The sequence below is a fragment of the Anthonomus grandis genome, chromosome 8 (assembly GCF_022605725.1).
Source record: "Anthonomus grandis grandis chromosome 8, icAntGran1.3, whole genome shotgun sequence".
NCBI classification, from domain to species: domain Eukaryota; kingdom Metazoa; phylum Arthropoda; class Insecta; order Coleoptera; family Curculionidae; genus Anthonomus; species Anthonomus grandis.
Window position 1 is genome coordinate 33,302,790 of NC_065553.1, and position 23,205 is coordinate 33,325,994.

Genomic DNA, 23,205 nt, shown 5'->3' on the forward strand with positions numbered 1-23,205 from the left:
CAGATTTGTTAAAAATAAAAGACTGGTGTGATGCAAATTTTTTGACATTTAATGTTTCCAAAACAAATATTCTTAAATGTAATACAAATTATATATGTTTAAATAATGAAGCCATCACCATGCCACCGTTCAGTAAGTTTTTGGGTCTTTCCATAGACAAGTTCCTTAAATTTGAAGACCATATTGTGAATGTATGTAGAAAAGTCTCATCAGGCTGCTACGCCCTAAGGGTTATTGCCACCAGTCTTAATTTCTCCATCGCCAGATCTGCATACTTCGCGATTATCGAGTCGCACCTTCGATATGGAATTTGCTTTTGGGATTAATGTTCAAATTAACTTTTTAGTTCAGTGTTTGTACTCCAAAAAGGGGCCATTAGATATCTATGTGGGGCCAAGCCTCGTGATTCATGTCGCCCGCTTTTTGTAAGTCATAATATTTTAACCCTGTGTTGTATTTTTATTTTGGAAACAGTTTGCTTAGTTTTTAGAAAATATAAACAGGAACTCCACTTAGGAAGCCACTATAATACGCGACAAAACTATTTGTTGAGGCTACCCATTCCTCATTTTGAACTTGTCCGTAGCTCTATCATATATGGAGGTAGAAAGCTGTTTAATAAACTTCCACTAGAAATAAGACAACTTAAGACTGAAAAAAGCCTACGTACAAGGAAGAAAATATTTCTTGCTAGTAAAGCGTACTAAACTATGTAGCACCTAAACTATGATGAATTTTTAATGATTAGCATTTAAGTATTTTTCAAAGTTTTACTATATAATTTTATTTTATTTTAAATTAGTTTCTCGTTTTTATTCCTTTAATGTACAGTCTAATGGCTTTGTCTACAACTTCTATGTTTATATTGACAATAAAGCATTTTTGAGTTTAATGAGAGAGTAGGTGACAAATTACTTGGGCCCATTTATTCTGTGGATTAAGGCATTAAATTTTACATATTTCCTTTTTTTGGGAATTGAGATTTATTTTTACATGGTGGTGGTTATTAATGGGGATTGTGGCTGCCATATTCAATGTCCTTTATTATAGTTTTTTTTTAATTAATACATATTATGATATATTATTATAATAATATACTCATGAAAACCCCCCATCTCTATATTTAGTACCAACTTCTTTTGATAAAAAGTAATTATGTAGTCAGAAAATTGGAAGTATATTTTTTAAAATAAACTTTTACATTAAAAATCATCTGGCTGTCTATACTTTATGCCTTTAAAAGACACAAGTTTTACTTATAAAAAAAAACACACTTTACATCCTGAACGTATTTATTAATTTGTTTGCCTCGTATTTAGTTATTATGCATATTAGGAGAGATTAGATAAAAATTAAAAAAAATAAATGCTTATACTAAAAACTAAAAATCTTATACAAAACACTACATTTTAAGTATACTGGATCCTAAAACTACAGTGAGGATACTAAATACTTTTATAAATTTAACCACTCTTTTGAATCTGGCCCAAAAAGTTAATACAAATTTTGTAAATTCTGTTTTTTTGCCATTGTTCTTTAGCAGTTTCTTCCATTAAGGAAGGAAACAGTTTCTCTGTTGCCGCCATGGATTCCAACTTCATCTCGCACATCAGCATATGGATTCTAAAGCATTACATTATATATACTTTATTGTGTCGCTGAAGGACAAACAGGGGCAGTAAGCTGAAAAAAACAAAACTTAAAACTTGTTTAATTAATAAAAATAGGATTTTCTTATTATGGCAAAAAAGGGACTTTTTTCCAGAGAATGGAGGAAGAAGCAGTCTTCATTGTGTTGCTGAAGGACAACAGGGGTAGTAAGCTGTAAAAAACAAAATTTTAGATTTGTTTTCTTATAAAAAACAGTGTTTTTCTTACCATAGCAAAACAGGGTTTTTCCCAGAGAATGGTGGAAGAAGCAGTCTTTATTGTATCACTGAAGGACAACAGGGGCAGTAAGCTGTAAAAAACAAAATTTTAAACTTGTTTTATTAATAAAATTATGGTTTTCTTACTATGGCAAAAAAGAGACTTTTTTCCCAGAGAATGGAAATCATACATCAATCATAAATGTATCATATCATGTTTCGGCTAAATAATATATGGATCTTTCTTCCTCCCAAATTTTTTAAATTTTCCTCAAATATTCTATACACCACCTGACAATTCCATTACAGCAGCTCTTTTGTTAACCATCTTAAGCTTAAATCCAAGTTTTATCAGGTATCTCTGCAAGGTTGAGACTGAGAAATGTTTGTCCCTTGCCGATAAGGTGTCTATATGGTCAGAACCTCATTGTTTTTGTATTTAGAATACACACCTTTCCTTAGCAATTTGGCAATATCCATGTCAAGTCCCTTTGATTGTCCTGCATCTTTCCTTTTTATTCTGTGTTTAATCCTTTTTTTTACAGGCATATTGTACTATAGGGAACCCCTGTTAAAAACGCTATATTTTGCAAAGCACTACAATCATTTGTGAACTGAGTATCATTCCTTAGATTGTTATAGATATTTAGATAAATTTGTTCTTTTAAAACTGCTTGATTTCCTCTGTAGCTTCTACTTCCCTTGCTTCTTTTTGCTTCCTTAATACTAGAAAATGAACTATGAGAACTATGTAAGTCTAAATCACTGCCCAGATCACTCTTATTTTTTTTTCACAAATGTTATTGTCTTTCTTGTACACCCACGGCCTCCATAGGCCCGCACAAACACTTTCCTCTTCATTTGCCAAATTTTCCTGCCTATTTTTCCAGGGTCGAAACATTTTAAGGTCTTTAGGTATAATACCAAAACAAATCCACAAACACAAATAAAAAAACACTGTTCCTCACAGTAAAAACTGCAAAAAATTTACAGGAATACAGGCCAAATTCTAAATTCTTTACTTTCATAAACGTGTAAAAAGCATAACTGGCAAAACACATCAAATAATAACCTCACATGGCCCCCCTCCCAACTATTAAAGCTGATAGACCCATCCAACAACTATTTTAAAAGCGATAGACCCATCCGTAAAGATCTCTTTAAAAACACGACGAAAATAATACAAAAACGGTCCAAAAATTTATTTGGGTACGGCCCCGTAATTCTTAAATTCAGTGGGATAGAGAGAGATACACAATCACTTGCACAGCCTAAAGTAGGAATTGTCAGAACGCAGGTGTTTTATCTTTGTTTAATAGACTGGCTAAAAAGAGGTGACAAGTCTGTGAGTGCTGGAAGTGTTTAAAATATTTTGTCAGATGCTTGGATTTTAGTCCGCGGTCAATTTTTTGATATTATTTTCTTTCTAAAAATTGACATTTTCGAAAGAAAAATAAAAAATAGTATAAAACATGGGGTTTTACGTATATTTAAAATGATTTCATAGATAGACAATATAAAATTTTATATTGTTTTATATAAAATTTTATATTATCATATATATCATGCAACAATAAATATGACATAGGCGCACGGACTAGTTAGTGCGGCATCTGCGACACATCAAAGATTCTAATAGATCTCTGAACTGGACTTTACCATTTAGCTTCATGATAGTGGTCGCCTCCATTTTCTTTGTTCTTTTATTCTTTAGGTTTCACTATATTTTATTATTCAATAAAAATTTAAACTCTTCAGATTACTACTACAATTGAGAATGTGCCTGGGTCCATAACCTGTAGTTGTGGAAATTTATGGTAGTAATAAAACTTAATAGTGAAAAAGGAGTTTAATAACATAAAACACGTGCAAAGAACAAAAAAAAGTAAAGTAACCTAATAACTTAAGACGCCACTAAAAAGCACCCGATTCCCGGCGGTGATCGTGTATGTTCGGAGAAAAATTCGGTCGTTTGACGTGAATGACAAGAATAACGACACGAATGTTCCCGCGTTTGTTAGTTGTTTACTTTCGTAAAAAAGCTCCAACTAATTTGATCAATTATTGCGATTATACTGAACTTGTTTCTTTGTGAAATATTGACCATATTGTTGCTTATAGTGTTTTAAAATAATACCTGAAAAGCTGTATTAATTCCAATTCAGCGATTTTAGCTGTAAAGATGGACGGCCCTACTCAAAACTATCAGAATCAGGACCAAACTATCAAGAAAAATTTGTGCCACTTATGCAGTAAAATGTTTTCTTCCATTTCAGCTAAGAACAAACATATTAAAGTTATTCATAAGCAGCAGCTCCTAGATAACCCAAAGTCACACATTTCTTGTCCCTTATGCAAAGAGACTAAGTATTCTTGTGAGACTTATCAAAGACTTGAAGCTCATTTACAGGTTAAGGCATGATATCAAAATAGAGTCCTCAACTTTCCATTTTTCCAGCGAAGAAAGATTTGAGGAATGGTTAAGAGAGCATAAAATAAGCACAAACTATGCACTTGTTCGCACAAGGAAAATTGAAGACAAGATTGAAAAAGTATATTGTTGCAATTGAAGCGATTTTAGAGGTAATTTGTATCAATTTCAATTGTTCATTATGGTGTGTGAGCAAAGGAAGGGAAGCGATTCTGTTTTAGGTGAACTCCTTGAGGAATGTTCTTTCAATAATATTGAAGCTAGCCATAGTCTAGAAATTGAAACATTTGTTAATGAGAAGACGACTGAAAATCAACAAGTAGCAGTACAACAATTGAACAAGCAATCAACAAGAGAAATTGAAATTGAAAGTGTATCAAACTTTTTAAGATCTTTAAATGATGAAACTTATGATAAGTAAGTTATCTTTTTATAAAATTATATAAGATATATTAACATATACCTGTATATGTCTAGGTGCATGAGACAACTGACATCAATGATGGAACAGATAAATAAGACAAATGCAAGTAAACGAAAAATGGACAAACAAGTTTATTTTCCATCAAAGAAGAAGAAGGAGCAGTAAATAAAAATAATTCATTGTATATTTTTTTCTATTTATCAGTATTTTTTTTATATAATAGTAGGTATATTTTTATAGGTTTAACTATATATGTATGTATATGTGTATTATAATTTTTTATGTAAGTTTTAGGCAAATATTTGGAAAAACATTACCTATCTCATAAGTTTCTTGCAGTTTCTTCTTATGAGTATTAATCGAAACTGCGAATTGTAAATTAGTATAACTAATTAAATCTATTGTGTTTTCACTTACCAAAATTACCTCTCTACCTAGGTATAAAAGTTATTTAAAAAAATAGGTACTTATTTCCAAAAGATTAATAATATATATTTAAGATTAAAATTAAAGTACAATACTACAATATTTTATAAATTATGTTTTCCATTTATTTATTTTTTCTAAATATACAATACCCTATTGTTTAAGTTGGGCTTTTCCTTTTGATATGTTCACGTATAGAGAACTTAAAAAAATAATTATTTGTATAACAAAAGGGAGCAAAGTGCATAATTTCCTTAAGTGGGTGAAGTTTGATCCAGCAAAAGCATCCACAGTGAGGAAATGACACTGCTCCTACAGTACTTCATTTTCTACTTTTATTCTTATTAATAAGCACAATTTAATGTAAAAAATTAATTTCATAAAAAATAATAAAAAAAAAAAATTTTAAAAAATTTAATTATGCAGGGAAATAAAATTAAAAATTTTCTTATAAGGTAGTAGAAAAATAAATTTTTCAAATAACACTTTCTCAAAAATAAACTATAGTAATTTTAAATAATATCCAAAATCAAATAAATCCATGTCCGCCCAAAGAAATTTTAAAAAATATTTATTAAAAAAAAAAAAATCAATTTCCATTCCATTGGATCGTTCAATCAAACTGCATTTTTTTTATACTTACATTAGGGTATTATGCATAAAATTAATAATTCAATTTTCTTGTTTGCATCCTTTATTTATATTTAATTTATTTAAAGAATCAATAATTATTATTATTCCAGAAACGCTATTTTTTATTTTAATTAAATTATTATTTACATTAATTATTCTTATTGCCAGAAACCGTTGCTTCTATAGCAGCAAACATTGCTCTTTTGTTGGTTGCCCGCCATTCACATAATATTTACATATCCGAATGGGACAGTCGGAGATAGCCGAATGGTGACGGGAATCGGGTGCTTTTTAGTGGCGTCTAATAACTTATATGACTACTGACATCCGACTACTGTCAAACTAATAGTAATGTTTTCTACTAGTAGGGATGTGTTGATTGTTTCACTACAGGAAATAGATCAAAAAAAATTCGTGTGCAACCCACATCTCTTTCACGTAAAAATAAAGATTTACCCCAATCTGGCAAAATTCAAGCAGGAAGACCATCAAAAAAAGAAAAATTAAAACGGTAGCACAGGCTTAGTAAAAATATTTAAAAAAATATTCCGAATGCAAAGTTACATTAGATTGCCTGCTTACATTAAATATGTAAAATATTTTTTTAATGTTTAACTGTTATTGATAATTATTTTGGAGTCTATAATAAAGGTTTGTTTGTCGATCTATAATCAAGCTTGAGTTAAATTTTTCAATTGGTGATTTTTATTCATAATAAGTTTGACAACTGAATTAAATTAACATTTGAAATTTAATTTTAAAATACCATTTTTTTTTAAATTCTATTTAAGAACTTAAGTAAACTTAAACAAAACTGAATTAAAACAATATTAAAATTTATTTTTGGTAATAAAGACACCTGTCATGTTTAAAATTATTGCATAAGAAGATCACCGAAGTTAAGCAGAATCGGGCGTGGTTAATACTTGGATGCGTGATCGCTTGTAGGAAACACTACGTCGTTGTGGAAAAGGATATTTTAATACCGCTTTTTAAAGTAAAAAATAAATAAAGAAAGTTTCCTTATAATTTTTCCCTTTTTTTCACCTTGCAAGTAATATGTATGTAACATAAAAATAATAATATGAAATAGCAGTGGTGTCTTTTCATCGCTTTTTAAAATAAGAAATCGTTTTTAAAATTATTTATTTTTTAAATAATTATAGATTTTAATCCCGTATCCTTAACACCCCTTACACCCCTGGCATAAACAAAATTTAAATCACAATTTTTATTTTGAATGCACTAAAGTCAAAATTATACCCATTTGTAGTAACGTCATCCAGGTGAGAAAAAACGTATGGCGTAGATATTTTTGCCAATCAATATTAGGTTAGAAACTTTATTATTTTTATACGTTCAGAAATTAACAAATGATTTATTTTAGCAGCATATTATTATATTTTTATATTCGTGTATATACTTTCATTCCCAAAAAATTTACAAAAATCTTGTAGTATTTATTGTATTATTAACAAACTTAACAATTAACAAATATTATTATAATTAATCATAAAAAATGGGACATAAACAACAAGTCCAAAATGGAATTGCACTTCAAATTGAGAATGTGATAGAGCGAGCCGCAGATGCAACAAAATCGAGCACAACAACGATCGCAAATATAAAGAAGAATGGGATAAAATCAAATCAGGATTACGCTGCTCATATATTTTCCAAGCAAAAGACCACAAAAACCAAATCTACAACACATTTGAAAAGTAGAATTCGGCACGAGTAGAAGACGTAACAAAACCGAGCTTACAAAAATTGTGAATAATGGTATAAAATTATTTTAACTCACTGAGAAAAATTTAAATACTGACAATTTAATTTACTTGTTCATGAAAAAAAATGCTGCTTGAAGGAATATGTTAACACATTAAAATGAAAATACCATTCCAATAAATAAAACATACAAACTCAAAAAAAACACGCCATATTGCATTATTAAGTTAATGAAATTGCAACGATATGATTGAATACTTAAACGACGATCATAAAATAAAATTTGCTAGAACAAAAAAAGCTTAATCAATCTCGTCAGTATTGTCAAAGTCAGAACTGAAATTAGAGATATTGTCTTCGTCATCGTCATCTTCATCAGTCGTAATCACAAGTACCAGAATGTCATAGGCATCACACACTTGTATTGCCTCCCAAGCCTTTTCAATTACCTTTTCTGTATGAAAAACATATTTTTGCCAATGATCTATAGAAATTTCATTTATTACCCTTTCCCATGTAGTCCGAATTTCTGAAAGTGACCCCTTAAAATTGGAAATATATTGATCATATTTTCATGTACATTCTGACCATACCATTTCAATTGCATTAAACTGGCAATGATATGGTGGCAGTCGCAAAATTTTAAGGTTTAACATATTCATCAAGGAAGTACTTTTTTCACTAGGGCAGTTTCTGCATGCAATACTTTATATTTTATCTTTTATGGCTTTTTCTGGAAAGCCAATATACTTTTTCTTCAACCATTCGGTCAGTCTCTGCTTTGTCCAAGATTTTCTCGCGATTTCTTCTAATAAACCAGAATGGTAACTTACATTGTCCATGATTATAAATGATTTTGGGGGAAGATTTGGAACCAGCTGAGTTTTAAACCAGTTTTCGAAGTTTTTTCTATTCATTCTTTAATCCACTCTTGAATATTAAATTTGCACCCTTGATGACGCCATCTTTGGTTCCGGCGTGGACCACGATATAATGATGACCTTAAAAATAAAAGATAATTCAATTCTCTTCTTTTAAAAATCATTTTTGCAGAACATACATTTAATATAATTAATAAGTAATGTTTCATGCACATACGAGTAGTGTATGGAGTTAAATTCCCTCATATTGTCTTAGAGAGAAATTATATGAAACTGATGAAATTATGAAGTTAGAGGGCCCTTACAAGGGCAATAGTTTTTATTTAAAAAAAATCTAAAAAGATAGCCAGATCATTTTTACCTTCACTGTTTTTCCTTGAATCCGTGTACTTGGTGTCTCTTGCCAGCTACTACGATACTATATAATGATCCCTTGCTAAAAATCTACGTCTCGTCAATGAAAACTGGAGTAAAATCTTCCGGACCTACATTTCTATTTTTGATATACTCCCTTAAAAAATTGAGTCTTTTATGAACAATATTTTGCAAGTCCATCAAATATTTTCTGTTATTTGTTTTTTCCACTTGAAGCCTATACTATTGATCCATCTTCTTAAGGAGTCAATGGAAAACTCAAAATATTCAATTTCTTCCCTGAACTTTTCTCTTATTGTTGCCACTATTACATATTCTTTTCTGGCGTACATAGAATAAATTGTGTTCCGAATTCTATGTTTCAAATATGTTGTAATTTTGGTTCTTGCTGTCTTTTGCTTGGAAAATATACGGGCTGCGTACTCCTGATCTGATTTTATCCCATTCTTCTTTATAATTGCGATCGTTGTTGTGCTCAATTTTGTTGCATCTGCGGCTCGCTCTATCACATTGTCAATTTGAAGTGCAATTTCGTTTCGGACTTGTTCCTTTTCCAGTTGACAAACCAGTATTTTTGATTGACAGTGACGGATATTTCACAGAACCTAGCATATAAAAGATGAACAATCATCAGACACCATTTTTTTTTTAAAGTTTGTTGTCGCCGCTGTTTGGAATATGCTAAACAAAGATAAACAAAAATGACGTCATTACAAATGGGTATAATTGCGATTTTACTTAGGTTTACTTAATAATATGTAAAAATATAAATTTTCAACGCTAAAACAACGAAGAATAAAAAGAAGAAATTTTCATGCCATTTCTTCAGGATTGTTTTCATTAAAATGAAATTAAATTGAAGTCTTTTACAGTTTTTTTCCAAAAAGCAATAAACTTATGGATAAAAAAAATATGTTAAAATCTTTTAAAATCAAAAGGGTGGTTTTAACCCCTTAAAAAAAACAAAAAAATGGAACTTAGGTAAAAAAATTAAATAAAAACGACGTGTATCACCGTTTTTTAAAAAAGTACGCAGCTTTGAAGCTATGTTACATAAGAGGTGGTTTCAACCCCTTCCCGATGGAATTTCAAAAAATCCCTTCTTAGTGGACGTCTAGATAACCATAGGAATGTTGTCCCCAAATTTCATTTTTCTAGGTATTACCTTTTGGGCTGTACGTTGATTATCAGTTAGGACAAGTCTTTTTATATACAGGGTGTTCATTTGAAAACTTTCTACCATGGATTTATCGAAAACCACTTTAAATTATAAATAATTACTTCACCCTCTTTCACCCTCTGCCCCCCAGGGTCATCCCCTTAAAAATCGCAAGGGGTATCGAGTAATAACTTGTTTAAAAGGTCTTTCGAAGTCTTTTATTTTGACGTTTGATTTTTTTAAATCGGTCGATTCGTTTTCGAGAAAATTAGAAAAATCTTTGTTTATTTTAATTTGTTCAGATAGAAAAACATGAAAATATCAGTTTTTATTTCAATAGGTGTTCAAAATGTTGCCTGTTAGGGTTTGCCAAATCTACAATTCGTTTATAATTTAAAACGGAAACTACCAACATAAACAGCAATTCCGAATATTAGACGTGGAAAAAACTAAATAACCTGAATTTTTTTTCGCATCAACACAGATATCCTGGGCGAACTGTATTTATTGTTTGTTATACCTGCTTAGTTATTTATAGTTACTAAGGAAAATAAAGAATTTATTTTGCCGTATTGCCATTTGTGACAGTCTTGGAATAGTGAAAATTTATTTGTTGAATTGAAGATTTTACTTTACAACTTTACCAAAATGGTTTACACACTAGCCGAAAGAGTGGAAATTATTCTAATTTATGGTGCCAAAAATCAATGTGCTCGGGAAACCGCCGTCACGTTTAACGCCAGACATCCGGAGAAGATAACTTCGCATAGGTATGTTTTGGACCTTGTTACTAAGTTTACTGAAAATGGATCTGTTGCAAATAAAAAACGTGCTCATCGGTGAATTTTGGATGAAGCCGCTCAAGTTGAAGTTTTGGGTCATTTTGGAATAAATCCTAATACTTCATTACGCCAAATTGTTGCTGCCACTGGTATTTCATTAGGCTCTGTTCACATAGTTACCAAACTTCATAAATTTCATCCATTCAAAATGAAAATATTGCAAGAGTTAACCGAAGACGATTTCGATAGGCGAGTTGAGTTTTGTGAAAAAATGACTGAAGCGATTAATGATAATACTATTCATGTAAAGAATATCTGCTTCAGCGATGAATGCACATTTTATAATAATAAGCTTTATTTCCAACAGGTTACATATACCCAGTTACAGGAAAATCAATTAAATATATAAATGTACGAATGCATGAATTGTATTAGATTCATGCAACTAAACTATAAAAAAACTATAAAAGAATTGCTATATAATCAAAAGAGCAAAAAAAAAATGAGTAAATAAATATACTCAAGCTAAAAACTAAATAACTAAAAACTAAATAACCTAGCCTCCCCCACCGACCATACGCAGGTGATTCAAGATAAGTGCAAAATCGTCATGGTGAATGTCACAAGAATCAGCAATAGTGTTAAAGTTTTAACACATAAAGTGAATAGGACTCTGGTACAGAATGTTGGACCTGGCTGTGTCCAAGTTAAAAGCTGGACACTGTCTGGATCCTGGGCGTGGTATATGAAAGCAAATCCGTTGAAAAGGGATGGGCAGTCAATTTTATGGTTAAGTAAATTAAACAAGAATTTCACCGAATGCATTTCTCTCCTCTTCGTAAGTGACCGTTCAGTATATCTAGAGAGCAGCAGGTTATGGTCAAAACCCCTTGGAGGATAGTCTCCATCATCCTTAAATACCAAACATTTAAGGAATCGCCGTTGGACTGATTCTAATAGGTGAATGTGCTGGTTGTAAATGGGAGACCAAATGAGGGAGCAGTAGTCCAGCCTGGATCTAACAAATGCATAGTAGAGAGTTTTGGCAGTGGCAGTGTTCAAAAAAAGTTTGCAATTTCTAATAATAAAGCCTAGCATGCGAGTAGCTCTAGAAACAGTATCTTCGATGTGAGGGATAAAAGAAAATTTTTGATCAAAGGTGACTCCAAGATCCTTGAAACAGGTAGACCTTGCTAGAGACTCTCCATTAACTGAGTAATTAAAGGCAATTGGACTTTTGATACGAAAGTAGCTGGCCACATTACACTTGGAAACATTAAGGTTAAGCCCGTTCAAAGTGCACCAATGGTGTACAGTATTGATGTTCTCTTGCAGTAGACCACAATCTGCTATAGAATCAATCCTATGGAAAAGCTTTAGGTCATCAGCATATGCTAACCGAGAGCAATTGAGGGTGGAGATCAAGTCATTAGCGAAAACGTTAAAGAGAAGGGGGCCCAAGTTAAAGCGCTGAGGAACTCCAGAGGTGGGTGAAAAACAAGCAGATCTAAAGCCTTCGACCACTACAAACTGAGAGCGGTCAACTAAATAGGAGTTAAGGAGCTTTATCAAGCGATCGGAGAATCCAAATTGGCGTTCAAGCTTATTTAATAGGATGAAGTGGTCAATCTGGTCAAAAGCCTTTTGAAAGTCTGTGTAGATAACATCGATTTGACTTCTATCATTAAGTGCTTCGCACACAAACTGAGAGGAGAATGCTAGGTTTGTAGTACATGAGCGGCCAGAAACAAAGCCATGTTGATCGTTGGCCAGCATGGACTTAACCTTGGGAAAAATTAATTTATAAAGAGCCAACTCGAATAACTTTGAGAAATTGCACAGAATGGATATAGGGCAGTAATTCTCTATTGTTCCAGCATCGCCCTTTTTAAAGATAGGGCAAACTTTAGCTTGCTTCCAGATATTGGGAAAAATACCTGTGTTAAGGATCAGATTAAAGATGTGGAGCAGAGGGTCTGTAAGTGCAACAGAGCATTCCTTAGCTAAAAAACTAGGAATTAGATCTGGGCCAGAGGTCATTTTGCTTTTGAGATACTTGCTCGCCATTATAATGTCGGTAGCCGCGAGCGCGACTACGTCTATGCAAGTTAAGGGAGGTTCAGAGACGACAGGATGATCGCTGGGAAGTGAGTTCGTGTATACACTCCTGAAATAATCTCCAAAAGCGGACACAGTGCTATTAGGCGTATTGTATGATTGGTTAGAAAGCTTCATTGAGCCGGGGATTTGAGACTGATTATGTTTGCTTCGAATAAAAGACCAAAATTCACTCGGATCGGAGGTTATTTTGTTCTCAATACTATGGATGTACATTTTGTAGGCTTGTGCAGTTAGAGCTTTAATTGTCTTGCGCAGAGATCTAAATATCTCTAGATGATGTTTAGACTTGGAAATCTTAAAATCACGAAATGCTCTTTCCTTTTTATATATATTACGAATTATGTCCGCCGAAAACCAAGGAGGGAAACGTCTTTTACGTTTTACCTTGAAGGGTACCGCTCTAGCGAAAGTGTTGTTCAGTATATCATAAAAAAACATCACATGCGGCGTTGACGTCCTGCTGCACCATGACAGGCGACCAATCAGTATCTAGCAGCAGCTGATACAAAAGCGGAAAGTTAGCCTTTCTAAAATTAAGTTCCTTTATTTCAGCTTTATTAAGGGGTAGGTTATTGAGAGAGATAAGGCCTGCATGGAATTCAAATGACAAAGAAGGATGGTAGGTATCCTCCTAGACAAAAGATGCCCCGCTGTTAAGTACAGAGATATTAAAGCTTGCAAAGATTAAATCCAAACAGCGAAGATTGTTATTTACCACGTTATTGAATTGCCTATAATTTAGGAAATGAAAAAAATTACTTAGAAGTTGACGTTTACTATTGGGAGATACCGAGTGTTCAATATAAGTGGGGACATTAAAGTCTCCCAGGATAATCACATGCTCAGAATAGATTACATTAACCATGAAAAAGGCTTCGAGAAAGCGTTCTAATTGCACGGAGTCGATGGAAGGAGGAACGTACACTATAAAAATATACAGTATGAAATTATTAAATTTGACTCTACATCCTACCAGATCGATTTCCGGTATTTCTTGGCTGATCGCAGAGAGGTCGATGGCTTCCGAGGAGAGGTGGTTCAGAATCCACAGTAGAACACCACCACCCCTTGAAGCAGCAACAAGGTCAGTTCTTCTGTCAGAACGGTACATTACGTATGAGTTGGGAAGGATTTCACCATCAACTATATCATTTTGGAGCCAAGTTTCTGTGATGGAAATAATAATACAGAAGTAGACGCAGCACTAAAGCAGGTATTGGTCTTGGAGCGCAGGCCGCGGGTGTTCTGGTAATAGCAAGAAACTAGATTTTTTAAGGAGGGGGAGGTGGTTGCCCTTGGTTTTTTGCCGCTATTGAGGGAATACCATTGATATACTTAATGAAGGGGTTATCCTCACCACGGTCCCTGCGCAGCCTTAGTTCTTCCTTGACTTTATTAAGGTGTTCCAACTGAGCCGGGGTAAGGTATGACTCAATGTATATCTTTTTTCCTGAGAACTTACTCCTGTTTTTCAGTAGGAATCCGACATCCCCATGGTTCACCAGTGTGATATTAACTGGTCTGCAGCCATTACAGTTGGGTTTTCCAAATCTAGACGCCTTGGATATAGGAATATTACGGCCACACACATCGTAGAGTACACAGTACAAGCACAATACAAGTAGAGTAGAGATGTCTGCTGTGAAAGTCGGATCTTCAGACGACTCGGACTTTAGGTTAAAAAGCATTAAATTGCAATTACGTTTTTGCCTCTCCATAATTTCCTGCAACACAACATTACTAGCCTCGGCGTTTGATTGAGTAAGTGGTGGTTGTTGAGACTTGCCATTGGAAGCCAATGGCATCTTAGATGAGGTAACCTCCACCTGTAATGCATCCAACTTTGTCCTGACCCTTTCAAGTTCATCCAGTACAACAGGCAGTTTAGATATTTCAGTCTTCAGCACTCCAACATCCCTTTCGAGTACTTCTACAAGATCGATTAGTCCCAGCAGCTGCTTGACACTGCCTAAACACTCTTTACAGTAGAAGGGCATAGATCTCTTGCTTAACACCACTGCCCTGATTTCAGTAGCACTTAAATCACTGCAGCTTTGACAGACCATGCTTCTACAATGGTCGCAAGGGTAACCAAAAACCTCCCCATTTCTTTTAGGTTCTCTGCAAGTAACTGCAGTCTTACACTTAGTGCAAGAGCCAGACATTGCGATATCGGTACCCTCGCCCAGCTCCACTCACACCACGAAGGCAAGTGGAAAACGCCATTTGTTCGTGGGAGGAAAAACTGTGTCGATATTGCAGTCCAACACTACTTAAGGTTTAATGCACAGAGAAAAATAAAAATTAAAAAATTATGTGGTTAGATGCATTCTTGATAAATGACACTGGTTTGTTTATGTTATTGTTGTAAGTTATGAGACTATTAAGTTATGGGACTTGGCAGTGTCTTCTTTTTGGACTTTACCCATTGTTTACAGCGAACGGAATACTCTCCCACACAATAACTTAACTTTTAAAGACATTAACCCACTTAAAAACTTAATAATTTTGAGACCAATGGTAAACACGTTCGTTACAATTTCATCATCATCAGTTCATCTAAATGAATTTGTTAATAAACATAACTGTGGATATTGGAGCAATGAAAATCCTCATGCATTTATAGAAGGGGATACCCAGTACCCTCAAAAAATTAATGTATGGGCAGGTATTTTAGGAAATAAAGTGATTGGGCCATTATTTATTAACGGAAATTTAAATTGAGACATTTATTTGCATATGTTGGAAAATACCATCAATCCGCTTATTATTGAATCCATTGAAAACCAAATCGATGATGATGGAAACCCTATACTTGATGAGGCTGAAATATATTTCCAGTAAGACGGCGCTCCTCCTCACTATGTTCTTCCCGTTCGGCAATGGCTAGACGACGAGTTTCCAGATAAATGGATAGGGCGAAGGGGGCCTATAGAATGGCCTGCCAGATCTCCTGCTATAACGCCGTTAGACTTTTTTCTATGGGGTCATTTGAAATCTATTGTGTTTACTCCCCAACCTGAATGTTTGGATGAACTTAGTCAACGCATCATCGACAGCTGCCATGATATCCCACAAGATGTTTTTGAAAATGTCCATCAGGAATTTGAACATCGCCTATATAATTGTTTGGCCAAAAACGGGCAACATTTTGAACACTTATTGAAATAAAAACTGATATTTTCATGTTTTTGTTTTCTATCTGAACAAATTAAGATAAACAAAGATTTTTCTAATTTTCTCGAAAACGAATCGACCGATTTAAAAAAATTCAAACGTCAAAATAAAAGACTTCGAAAGACCTTTTAAAAAAAAATACTCGATACCCCTTGCCATTTTTAAGGGGATGACCCTGGGGGGCAGGGGGTAAAAGAGGGTGAAGTAATTTTAAGTTAGAAAGTTGTTCCCCTTGACAAACCTTTGGACGTATTTCGGCGTTTTTTTTAAACAGTGGTTTTCGATAAATCCCTGGTGGGAAGTTTTCAAATGAACACCCTGTATAGAGATTACATACCTAAGGGTATCCGCACAACGGGCCTAGAATGTAGCCTTACTGATATTCGTAGTTGCTTATGGAGTGCCTTCACGATGGTCGCTGGAACAACCAAATTTTGCATTCTACAAGCGACCAGCGTGAGATATGAATGTGGAAAAATTGATAGGTTTGTGCAGAGCAAACTACCTCTCTAGAATCAGGCAAAATTACGGGATAGCATTGCCACAGAAATGAATACAGACCCCGTACAAGTTGAAATATTAAAATATTTTTGTTTTCAGGAGTTAAATATAAGCAGTTTTTTCTTATTCTAAAAAATAAAGAATATTTATTCGTCTATTTTACCCCAATTCTTTGAAAAATTTTCCAGGTATAACCAGTATAATGCCTGTGGGACTGATGGTGTAACAGCCAATATGATTAAACAGTGTAGCCCTTTCATAGATACTTTTATTACAAATATTATAAATTGTTGTATTGAACAGAGTTATTTTCTGACTTCTTGGAAAAATAGTGTAGGTTTGCCTTTACCAAAAAATAAAAATCCTACTACATATAATGATTTAAGAATTATATCTATATTACCGGCTATGTCAAAGATTTTGGAAAAAATATTACATCAACAAACGTATAATTACTTTAATTTAAATGCGATTATCCCAGACTTCCAAAATGGTTTTCGAAAAGCACACTCGACGGTTGGAGCTTTGGCAGTTGTTACACATTATATTATTCAAGCTTATAATGAAGGTTTAGAGAGCATTCTAATACTTTTGGATTACTCAAAGGCATTCGATACGATTAATCACGAACTTCTAATCGCCAAGCTAAAATATTATGGATTCAGTGCTGACGCTCTGGCTCTTATGACAGCATACATTTCAAACAGAACACAGCGAGTTAAAGTGGGTGAAGAGTATTCAGAGGAGTGTAAAGTGTCATCCGGAGTGCCACAGGGGTCAATATTGGGTCCACTTTTATTTATCATTTACACTGCTGACGTCTTAAGATCTCCTCAGTGTTGTAAAGTTCAAGCGTTCGCTGACGACACTCAGCTTTATTATCATTTTAATATTAAAAATCATAACCAAACAATAGAAAACATAAATAGGGATCTGCAATTAATAACAAACATTTCACAGGAACATTCATTAAAACTTAATTCATCAAAGTCTAAGCTTATGTTTTTTGGCCGAAAAAAAAGTAAAAATATATTTTCAGTTGTTAGTAATATAAAAATAAATGGTGAAAAGCTTGAATTCTGCAAAGAAGCACTTAATTTAGGGGTAGTAATAGATACTGAATTAAATTTTGAAGGCCATATTAAAAACCTTATTCAAAAAATATATACAGGGTGTTTCAAAAGTCATGGTCCAAACTGAAAGGGGGTCTAGAGGAGCCTAAGTAAAATCTGTATTGTTGTGACGAATTCATAATGAGTTACTTATTATATTGGGTATTACGTCACTTATAGCAAAAATTAATTTAGAAATTTTTATCTCACACGCTCAACAATTGAAAAGAAGAAGAAAATAGACTTATTCACGTATTTAAAAGAAATATGAACTTAAATCTGTAACGATACCGTTCGATATACTTAATTTAATTTAAGTTCAATAAGTTTTAAATACAATAATTTACTTGAGGTATAATAGATTTTTTATATACCTAGGAGCTGAGGTTCAATCTATTAATCTCTGAGCTCGTTTCTTCTTTTCAATATCCTACCTAACTTTGTTATGAATATTACAATTAAAAAACGATAAAAAACAACAAGAAGACCTACTTTTTTAAAAAATACCTAATTATTCTAATAATTCTATAATTCTATAGGTCTCAATTACTCAATTACTCCAAAAATTCTGCCAAAATTAAATATCATTTCAGCTATAGAAAACGCAACGAAAGACTTACCAAGGGATCAACAAGATGAATTGAGAATTAGGGCAAAGATAGAAATTGAAAAACTCTTTAGAATTAAAAGCTTTAAAGACACTTAAAACCGATAATAATATTAAAATACTTCCAGCCGACAAAGGTAATGCTACTGTTCTTTTAAATATTAACACTTATGAAAATAAATTAAATTTAATAATTAATGATGGCAATTATTCTAAATTATCTAAAGATCCTACAGAAAAAATTGAAAGACAAATTTATAATTTACTTAAAAAGCATAAAAACCAATTTTCTAATATTGATAGATTTAAATTAACTCCACATAATAGTAAATCACCACATTTTTATGGTTTACCAAAAATACATAAAATAAATGTTCCTTTAAGACCTATAGTTAGTAGCATAAATTCACCTACTCATCCTCTTGCAAAATATCTTTTAAATATCTTAACTCCATACACTAATAATTCTGATTCTTACATTAAAAATTCTCAACACTTTTTAGAAAAACTTTCTACAATTTCTTTTAACCCTCATGATCTATTGGTAAGTTTTGATGTTGTAAGTCTTTTTACTAATGTTCCTGTTGACAAAACTTTAAATATTGTTAAAAATAAATTAGAGAATGATAATAATTTGGCAGAACGTACAACACTAAACGTTAATACAATTTTAGAACTTTTAACCTATTGTGTAAAAACTACTTATTTCGAATACAATAATGAATTTTATCAACAAAACTTTGGCATGGCTATGGGTTCTCCTCTTTCACCAATTTTAAGTAATATATTTATGGAAAATTTTGAATCTGAAATTATTAATACATTTGATAAAAAACCTAAAATAAGGTGGCGATATATTGATGATATTTTTTCAATATATCATAACGAAATAGATCTTATAAGTTTTTTAAATTACATTAACTTAAAAGAATCTACTATAAAATTTACTCTTGAAGAGGAGGCTGATGGTCAGCTTCCTTTTCTTGATATTTTAATTAAAAAAGATTTACAAAATTTTGAAACTAGAATTTACCGTAAACCAACTCATACTAATAGATATCTTAATTTTAATTCTAATCATCCAATAATGGTAAAAAAAGGAGTGGTAAAAAGTTTATATGATCGTGCACACATTATTTGTAATAATCAATATTTAACAACTGAAAAAGATTTTATTAAAAATATCTTAATTCAAAATAATTATCCCAAAGAATTTTTAGAAAATTGCTTTAAAGAGTTTGATAATCCACGTATAAAATTGAATCAACCATTTTTTACGACAAATCTAATTTTACCATTTATTCCAGGTTTTTCTGATAAGATAAAAAGAATTGCTAAAAAATTTAATATAAGAACTATTTTTTTAATCACAAAACACATTACGATACTTATTAACAAAAACTAAACCTTTCAATTAAAATGAATTTAATAAAAATGTAATCTATAAAATTCCTTGTATTTGTGGTAAATTTTACATAGTTGAAACCTGTAGACCATTACCAAAAACAATTAATGAACATAAATCTTACATAAAAAACAATGATTTTCAAAAATCAAAAATTACACAACATGCATTCGACAATAACCACAGAATAGACTGGAATGCTTCCTCAGTTTTAGCAAAGGAACCAATTTCAAAATTACGTAAGCTAAAGGAAAGTGCATTTATAATGTTAAATGAAGATAAATGCTTAGCTACTTGTTCGGTTGATTTTCATAATACATGGATTCCTTTGCTAAAGAGAGAAGTAGATCAGGGTATTCTCAAAATTAATTAATGGTTTTAAATATTTGATATTCATGTATTTTCTATGATTAATTTACATTAAGATCACACCCCTTTAATTTTTAAAAAAGTAACCTTTGAAATTTTTGTTATCTTTCAAAATAGTTTGTCAAACTATTAATAAACCGTCAAATCATATAAAAAAGTATATAAAGTATTTTTGAATTAAAAAGAAATTTTGATGAGACTGCATTACTGAAAATTTGAAAGATACGTATATTTTATTTTTAATTTAATTTAATTTTACTTTAATTACCTTGATAACGGTAGTAGATATAACTACCGAAACGTTGGTTCAAATTAGGTATTTTTAAAAAAAGTAGGTCTTCTTGTTGTTTTTTATCGTTTTTTAATTGTATAATATTCATAACAAAGTTAGGTAGGATATTAAAAAGAAGAAACGAGCTCAGAGATTAATAGATTGAACCTCAGCTCCTAGGTATATAAAAAATCTATTATACCTCAAGTAAATTATTGTATTTAAAACTTATTGAACTTAAATTAAATTAAGTATATCGAACGGTATCGTTACAGATTTAAGTTCATATTTCTTTTAAATACGTGAATAAGTCTATTTTCTTCTTCTTTTCAATTGTTGAGCCTGTGAGATAAAAATTTCTAAATTGATTTTTGCTATAAGTGACGTAATACCCAATATAATAAGTAACTCATTAGGGGAGCCTATTTGGAATCAAAATAACCTCCTATGTTGTTATGCGATTTTTGATGGTTTAGAAGTTATAGCTGTTTTTCACTTTTTTGCTATAATTTACTTTTGGCTTAAAAAATTATTTTTTTTTAATGTCTGAGGATTCGTTTTTTAAATATATTTTTTTAGTATTTTATTTTAAAAAAGTCTTTTTAATAAAAGTATATCATAAAAAAAATTTGTATTATAGCTGCAGAAAATCATGTTTAATTTTTTTGTTTAAATTTTACCGTTTTAATGAGGCACCACAGTACAGAAAGGCGCTGCAAGAATTTAAACCAATGTTTTAAAAATTCTTACAACTTATAGCCTTTCAATAGAAACGTTTAACTTAAAGGTCTTTATCTGTTTAATATAAGTTAAGTAAATTTTTAGAAAAATGGAACGTAAAAGAAATAAAAGCTAAAATAAAATTTCGAATATTTCATTGGCATTTATTTAAAAAAGATGTTCAAAATGGTCGCCGCCGGCGCTTATACACAAACGACATCGACAACTTATAAAATTTCTTTTTAAGTTTCTAAATGCTCGAGCATTGTTTCGTAAATTTGTTGCTGCATCTCGCAGTTTTTGACGAAGCTGATTTTCAGTATTATTTTCCGTTTGGTATACAAGTTCTTTAAAGTATCACCATAAAAAATAGTCAAGTGGATTAAGGTCAGGTGAGCGCGGCGGCCACGATACCACTCCTCCTCTGCCTATCCAACGATCTGGGTAAGCACCATTTAGATAGTCCCTGACTATTCGTGCACTATGCGCTGGCGCTCCGTCGTGTTGCAGCCACATTCTTGCCCGTAATTCCAGAGGCACATCTTCCAAAAGGTCATAAAGTTGGTGTTTTAAAAAATCTAGGTAGCTCTCTCCATTTAATCTGACCGGTAACTCGAAAGGGCTATCACCGAGACAATCAGCCTATCACCGAGAATTCCTGCCCACAAATTTACACCAAATTGGTACTGGAAGCGATCTTGCCTTATTATTCTCGGATTTTCTACAGCCCAATAGTGAATATTGTGAATATTAAATATACCAAGTCTTTGAAATGAGAGACTCATCGGACCACAAAATGCAGTAAAAAAAGTCCGAGTCTTGCAGACCACGTCGAAGCATTTCTCTGCAAAATGCTACTCTAGGCGCGTAGTCACGGGGTAAGAGGACTTGAACATGATGCAAGTGGTATGGATGCTGGTTGTTCCTCCGCAACATGCGATGTATCGTAGCTATAGCTAATCCAGTAGCTCTAGAAATTCTACGAATACTTGTAGAAGGGTCCGCCTCTATCAAAGCAAGCACCTCTTCATCATCCAACCGCGGTCTGCCTATTTGTTGTACATCACCAGGTATTTCTCCCCGCAAATATGAGTTATGTACTCGCATGAACACTCTGTGATCGAAAAAGCGTTCACGATTCGGATAACGATCACGATACTCTCGTGCAGCAAGGCGAGCGTTCCCACCGCACAATCCATAAATGTAATGCATTTCAGCATATTCTCGTGGGTATACCGATCCGGCATCTCGATGCAGATTAATTATTACTTTAATGGTATTATTATATATGGTCAGAAAACAGAAAAAAAAATCGATTAACACGTTAGCTAAAGACATACAGAAAATACAAACAATAGTCGGTTTGGCTATTTCAAATGGTCCATGTGAGAATACCATTTTTGTTTGTGGCTCTTGATAGCATTCTGAATTCCAATTTAAAGCTCAAGCGCACTTAAATAGTACCAAATTTGTGGTATGCAAACAAAAAATGTGGTATGATTTTAATTTTTTTACGTTTCATTTTTCTAAAAATTTTCTTAACATACATTGATCAAATAATAAACACTATAAAATAAATATTTTTATTGAAAGACTAGAAATAGTAGGAAGTTTTTAAACATTGGTTTAAATTCCTGTAGGTCTTTGTGTACTTTGTAGTGCTTCATTAAATTGTTAAAATTCATTTTTGAAGAATCAAACAAATTAAACAAGATTTTCTGCAGCGAAACAAAAAAAAATTTACACTACACTTTTATTAAAAAGACTCGACATTTGTTGGAATAAAAACAAAAAAATTGATTTAAAAAATAAAGCCCCAGACATAGAAAAAAATATTTTTTTAACCAGAAGTAAATTATAGAAAAAAACTGGAAAACAGCTATAACTTCTAAACCATCAAAAATCGGATAACAACATAGGGGGTTATTGTGATTCCAAATAGCCTCCCCTACCCCCCTTTCAGTTTGGACTATGATTTTTGAAACACCCTGTATATCATTAAAAGAATTATACACTAGTCATCGAATTAAAAAGAAAGCTATGTGAAACCCTTGTTTTGTCTCACTTTAATTATGCAGACATAGTTTAAATTAAGTTTCGAATACAAAAAATCCAAAATATGTGTTGCCGTTTAATATTCAATATTGGAAAATATGATAGCATATCTTATAAAATTAATGAAACTAAATGGTTAAATATGACAAATTGAAGGCTA

The 23,205-nt window shown here is 32.2% G+C and overlaps 1 protein-coding gene and 1 long non-coding RNA gene across 2 annotated transcripts in view; one reads left to right on the forward strand and one right to left on the reverse strand.

The window, feature by feature from the left end:
* The window catches only part of LOC126739042 (adenylate cyclase type 3), a 1,002,544-nt gene that overhangs the window by 266,595 nt on the left and 712,744 nt on the right, over positions 1-23,205 (forward strand). The window lies entirely within an intron of this gene.
* Positions 1,739-2,904, reverse strand: LOC126739071 (uncharacterized). Its single transcript, XR_007661537.1, has 3 exons — positions 2,016-2,904; positions 1,879-1,960; positions 1,739-1,822 (listed from the first exon to the last, which is right to left on the reverse strand). It is a non-coding gene; the product is annotated as an uncharacterized LOC126739071 (long non-coding RNA).